Source organism: Neovison vison, chromosome 2, assembly GCF_020171115.1.
Source record: "Neovison vison isolate M4711 chromosome 2, ASM_NN_V1, whole genome shotgun sequence".
NCBI lineage: Eukaryota > Metazoa > Chordata > Mammalia > Carnivora > Mustelidae > Neogale > Neogale vison.
The window spans coordinates 57,204,931-57,211,734 of record NC_058092.1 but is presented as its reverse complement, the minus strand read 5'-3'; positions in this window follow the sequence as shown (position 1 = coordinate 57,211,734).

The following is a 6,804-nucleotide window of genomic DNA, read 5'->3' as shown; positions in this document are numbered from 1 at the left end:
TGTGGGTTATGTGCAGCCTACTGTCGTGGCTAAGCCATGTTTTCCTCCAATCCAGATGGTGGCAATAACCCACTTTCCTGTAGTGGGCACAGTTTGTTCCCTATACTGTTTAGGAGCCACTTTGGGGCTGCTATGGGCTTGTAGTTAGGCAGGGTCAGCAGTCAAATCAAATGCCTACTGCCAGTCCAGCTGTTGGGGCTATCGTAGCAACAATCTTCAGAATGCTTTCCCTGCCTTGTGCCCAGGGAAGCTTTTGTTGGCTAGCATGGACATGAGTTAGACCAAAGGCCTGCCCCCAGTCCATCTTCTGGGGCTGCAGTGACCTGGTATTTCAGGGCTCCCCTCCTTGTGCTGCCCCTTAAAAGATTTTTTTTGGGTATGTAGGGCCAGTAAACAAATTAGATGTCTGTCCCTGGTCCATCTGCTGGGACTGCAGTCAAACTGGTATCTATGGTTGGTCACCTTCCCTTCTCCCCAGGGCAGGAATCACTTTAGAAGGGTACTAGTCCCTGCAGGGGCTGCTTGCAAGATGTAACCACAGAAACTACTTTGGAGGGACTCCTGTGGAGTGGGAGTGGGGGAGGGGGGTGGGGTGGAACAGATGGCAGGAGAATAAGCAGGCAGGGCACATGACAGGGTGCATATTTCTAGCAAGGTAGGTAGCATGCATTCGTGTTAGTCCTAGCAAGTGTCTGACTATCTAGGCTGAGGAATGGTGGGAGAAAAATGGCACCTTCTAGCTCTTTTGTTCTTGGAGAAATCTTCCAAATATCCCTGCCCCTCCAGCCCATATTCTAAGAATAGTAAATAAATCCCCTTCACATATACCCTAGATGCTTTTCAAATGCTGCTTCTATGCTGTATCTCAGCAGGGTTGTTTTATTATGCTGGCTCTTTATTTAAAGTTGGGACTGTTTCCTATTACCCTTCAGCCTTTCCAGAGCTAAGCCCACTGAGTTTTAAAGTGTCTAAAGTTAAGCCTCACTTATTGTAAAAATGTCCAAAGTTAAACCCTACTGGTTTTCAAAGCCAAATGTTATAGGGACTTGTCCTCTCAGTTTAAGTACCCCATGTCTGGGATACCTGGTGTGAGATCTGTTCCTTTCCCTTCTCCGTATTTCTGGTGTTACTCCTGTTTGTGGTTAGTCTTCACCAGGAGTTTGATTCCCAACTACATCTCTTCTTCTCCTACTATTTTCAATGTGGCCTCTTCTTTTGACTAACTGTGGAAAATCTATTCTGTCAGTCTTTAGGTCACTTTGTGGGTTAGTTGTACTGATGTGGCTGTTATCTAGGTATTATCTGTGGGATGAGGTAAGCTTCAAAGTCTCCTACTCTGCCATCTTTCCAAAAGTCCTTTCCATTACATCTCTCAAGAATCCTTTCAAGTACCACTTTCATATTGCCTTGTCTTGTTTTCCCAAATCTAAAGTGATTTCTCTCTTTTCTAAATTTTCCTATCAAACCCAAACAGGATACTTAATACATTCTGCCTAATTTTATAGTTCTCATTACAAATGCTGTGTCTCTTAGAGTAGTTTATAAAGTTATTAAAGTAAAATCTGTGCCTTACACATTATCTATGATGATTCTTAGAACAAAATAAATATTCAATCAATGATTGTTGAACAATTTCAGTCTTACTTGAATTTTCTTAATTGGATCAGCTTAATCCATACACTTGACCAAGATCTGTTGTTTTAAAGAAATGGAACCTTCTTGGGGGAGAAGAAAGAATATTCAAATATGAGGCAATTGGGATTGGGCTGGGTAGATAACAACCTAGGATAAGTAGTTTGGAGAAGTACTAAGTAACATAACCATCAGATGTCTGAGATGCTTCAGTGAGAATATTTGGAGAGTGAAGGAAGTGATGTGGATAGCTGGTATAGCACATTAGGGTGATAGAGGTCAAGTAACTTATTGGAAGTCTTGCTCAGGGGACACCCCATTACATAACACTGTTAAGTTTCTTTAGGGTTGGTACAGAATGAGCACAAGGCAATGGTCTGAGACCTTAATCTTTTGACTAGTAGGATTCTCATTTTTTCCAGAATTTCTTTCCCTAATTATCCCCATCAGGAATCTCAGGAAAATAAAAATAGAGCTACCCTATAACTGACAATTGCACTAATGGGTATTTACTCCAAAGATACAGATGTAGTGAAAAGAAGGGTCATATGTGCCCCAACGTTCATAGAAGAAATGTCCACAGTAGCCAAACTGTGGAAAGAGCCAAGATACCCTTCAATAGATGAATGGATAAAGAAGATATGGTCCATATATACAATGGATTATTACTCAGCCATCAGAAAGGGTGAATACCCAACTTTTGCATCAGTATGAATGGGACTGGAGAAGATTATGCTGAGTGAAATAAGTCAAGCAGAGAAAGTCAATTATCATATGGTTTCACTTACTTGTGGAACATAAGGAATAACCTGGAGGACCTTAGAAGAAGGAAAGGAAAAGTGAATTGGGGGAAGTCAGAGGGGGAGACGAACAATGAGAGACTGTGGACTTTGAGAAACAATCTGAGGGTTTTAGAGGGGAGGGTGGGGGGGGGATGGGTGAACCTGGTCATGGGTATTAAGGAGGGCACATATTGCATGCAGCACTGTGTGTTGTACACAAACAATGAATCTTGGAACACTGCATCAAAAACTAATGGTATATTTTATGGTGGCTAACGTAACACAGTAAAAAATATATATTTAAAAAACAGAACAAAAAATTTTTCTTATAAAGGAAAAAAAAAAAAACAAAAGGAATCTCTGAGCATGGGGAATATTGCAATCGGGTTTGCTATTAGTGGTTTTGTGTCCCTTCTACTCTGATGGCTGCTGCTTCCATGGTCCCTCTTGACTCACTCCTAATAAGTGACTACTGCTGGTCCCTCCATAGGCCTGGTCTGGACTGTTAGCTTCTGGTGTGCTTCTCCCTTGCTAGCAAATAGCAAATGTCCTCTGCTTCTGAAAACCAGCTCCTTCCGGCAAATAATGATATGGTGTTTGTCTCATACCACTCCTCTCTCCTTTACAGAACACCTGGACACTGAAGAAGAGAATTTCAGAAGACCATCAGCTTCACTCCAGGACTTGCTTTTCAGGGGCTCTAGCAAGGAGATGGCATAGGGAGAAGACAGGGAAGGCCCTATTTAATGGGTATTTTTGCTAATGTGAGCTTTCCTCACCATTATCTCTCTCTCTCTCTCTCTCTCTCTCTCTATATATATATATATATATATATATATCTTTCTATATATAAACATCTTTCTCAGTATCCACAAACAGTCAGGAAGCTGGTACCCCTGGAGCATACCAACAACCTTACTGGGAGTAATGGTTTACCTACTTGTTTTTCTATCAGGTTAACCCACATGCAAATACTTCTCTGAACCTTCCAACAGATAGTGAGTTCCTTGAGGGCAGAAATCATATCTATTTCAAGTTTATGATTTAATATCTAATACTTGCCATGATGCCATGATGCCTACCATTCTGTGGATAAGTACACAGTAAATATATGTGAAAGAAAGGATGAAAGCAAGGAAAGGACAGAGGGATGGAAGGAAGAAAGGAAATCTACTTGGCTTTGGTAAATGTAATTCAGCTTTGCCAAGAAAATCTTTTTGATTTTGATTTGAGGTAGGGATTTAGCTAGGTCTAAAAGAGTAATTATTTTTTTAATATAAAGGGCTATTTTGGAGCTTCATCTACATGATTATATATCAAAAAAATAGAAGGAAACTACATCCTTGAGTTGGACAAATTTTTCAGCAAAATTTGCACTTGTATGCTATTTGGCTTCAGTGCTATATCTCTGTGGCTTATAGCATATTAAGCTGCTAAAAGCTATTTATATCAACAATGCCTCTATCATCTCAGAAGCAAGTGTGGGTGCAAAACAGGAAAAAATTAGTCCATTTTTTTTCTCAGTCAAGAAAAAATTTTAGCTCACAAAATGTCAACTCCATTTAAAGTTCCATTCATCCATTCATTCACTCATTCATTCACTAATTCAGTAATTATTTATTGAGCATTAGGGTAATACAGATACTGTATTAGACACTGAAATACATGAGTGAGAAAGACCTAAGGTCTTCCTCTCATGTTCTTTAATGAGTTCTATTGCTAAACTCCAAAGCAGTATCTCTTTACAAATTTATATGGCTCTTCCTATCAGTGGTGACTTCTTTATGCTTTGGTACATTAGAGATATGACATTCTTTCATCCTACTGTCAAGTCTGATTTTACCCACCCTAGCTGTAGCTAGAACTCCTATTTTGTGAATGTGTGTGTGTAGCTTGCTCTTCTTTGTTTGTCTGGCCAGGGAGTTATCTTCTTGCTTTCTTAAACCACTAAGGATTATAAAATGAAAACCAATGGTTTGGCTTAAGCCATTTACTTTCCTTGTGAAGGAAAAACAAAAAGAAGATATAATTTACCAGAGGTTACTGGTTGACTACTAGTAGAATTATAATCCAGACTCAGGACTTTTTAACCATAAACCCTACTTTTCTAAGGACTCCACATTACTTTAATAAATGATGTATAGGCAGAGAGTAAGTACAGAAATTTCACATTTGCCTTATCAGCAAGTCAAAGGCCAGAGCCAGATGAGGACTGTTAGAAAGTGGGACAACAAAAGAAGTTGCACAGAGAATTCTGGAGTGAAAGTTGTGAAAATGTAGCACTCTGTATACTAAGAAACAAAGCAAATGAAAATGTTTAAATGGACAAGGTTTAGAAAAAAGCTAATAAAAGTACTTCCTGTGGGTAACAACAACAACCCCTTTAGCTAGCTTCAGAGGAAAATATAAGTGGGTTGATATTTTCAAAGTGCGAAAATATAAGTGGGTTGATATTTTCAAAGTGCATTATACATGCAAATCTAACTGATTAAAAAGAAAACAAAAGGTTAAATTCTGCATGGCACTGATTTACACTCTGCATAATTCTATGGTTTTCATTTTTTCACATGTCATTTTAAGAGAAACAAAGAGTTTCTAAAGAAATTATAAACCCAGTTGACAGAATATGCTGATTTTTATATCCTGACAGAAAATGACAACAACAACAACACCCTATATCCAGACAGTATATTACCATCTCATCAAAATGAAGAAATCACTTCTGAGCATATTCCCATAGAAAGGTCACTTGGGTCTGCAAAAAGAGATTGGACTTTAAAGTTCAGCAATAAAAGTTGTCAAAGAGTATAATAGTAAACTAGCTTCATTAATTGATTGATTCATTTAGTTGTTCTAAAGAAGATTACTGAGGAGATGAAATGGAATAGTAAAGGAGTCAACACAATGAATAAGTAGTAAGACTTAAGACTTGGTCCTCCAGTAAACTCACAATCTAGCTAGGCAAAACTTACATGTAAATAACGACAATATAAAATAGACCGGGGAATCCTGGATGGCTCAGTAGGTTAAAGCCTTTGCATTCAGCTCAGGTCATGATCCCTGGGTTCTGGGATGGAGCCCCACACTGGGCTCTCTGCTCAGCAGGGAGCCTGCTTCCTCTTCTCTCTCTGCCTGCTTCTCTGCCTACTTGTGATCTCTGTCAAATAAATAAATAAAATCTTTAAAAAAAATAAAACATACCAAGGAAAATGAGTAGTATGGAAAATTAATGTTATGAGAATTCAAAGAAATATCATATACAGTAAAGTGATCTAGGGGAAATTTATATAATGGTTGAAGTTTGAGTTTAGACTTAAAGGTTAAGTCAGTGGGATCTACAGGTAAGAAGACGACATGAGTAAACAAAAAGTAAGAAAGGATGATAAAAATAAGACAATTGGAGACTGCATGTATTGACTGAAAAAGAGAAGTTTATTCTGGGAAGTTCTGAGAGGCAAGACTAGAAACGTAGGTTGAATGAGATTACAAAGAATGGTGCTCTCCAGTGATTTCATGTCATGACACATATGTTTATATGCTATGCAGGGATAAATAGATTCTACTATTCATGTCTGGAGGCATAGTGGCTCTTCAAGAACTGATGTGGTTGGGTAACTCACATATCTATAACCCATTCACAGAACATTAATGTGTTTTGTAGGAACAAATGATAACATGTTATCCTATAGTAATCCTTTTGGATTGCCAAATTTATTTCCCATACATATATCAGAGTGTCAATAGAAAATATACTTGGTAGTCAACTACTTCTTCCTTATTCTAGCAGAGGACTCAAATATCATTCTGTAACAACAGGTCTAGAAAGACTCTGGACTTTGGCCTCAACCAACTGAGGCCAAAGGTAAGAAACCATATGGACACTGTCATATCAGAGTCTCCTTCACTCACTTAGCCCTCTGAAGGTTGGCAGATAGGCTTATCACCCCACATTGGAGATTATAGGTTTCTATCTTGGAAAACAAAATAGCCCAAGGAAAAATATCTGCAGCAATTGATTTTGGAGAAACATATCACCTCCACAGTGAAATACACCAGAATGTAAACATCTACCCCCAAACTATCCACTGCTTTTATTCTTTAGTACCTCACTGTGATATATGAGTAAACAGTCAAATACTACTCGACATTTTAGGAATGCCTCTAAAACGAAAGCTAGAGACCCAAACAAACAAACAACTTAAATGTAGTAGAGACAGTGCAAAAAAAAAGGGGGGGGGGACCCAGGTAATCAAAAAAAGAAAATGGCGGGGGGTGGGAGATGAAATTAACATTAAAAATTTCAAAAAATTTCCCAGAATTGCTGAACACCTAATTTCAAATTGACAGGGGACACCAAAAAACCTCCATCAATGTGCATCAACAGTATCTT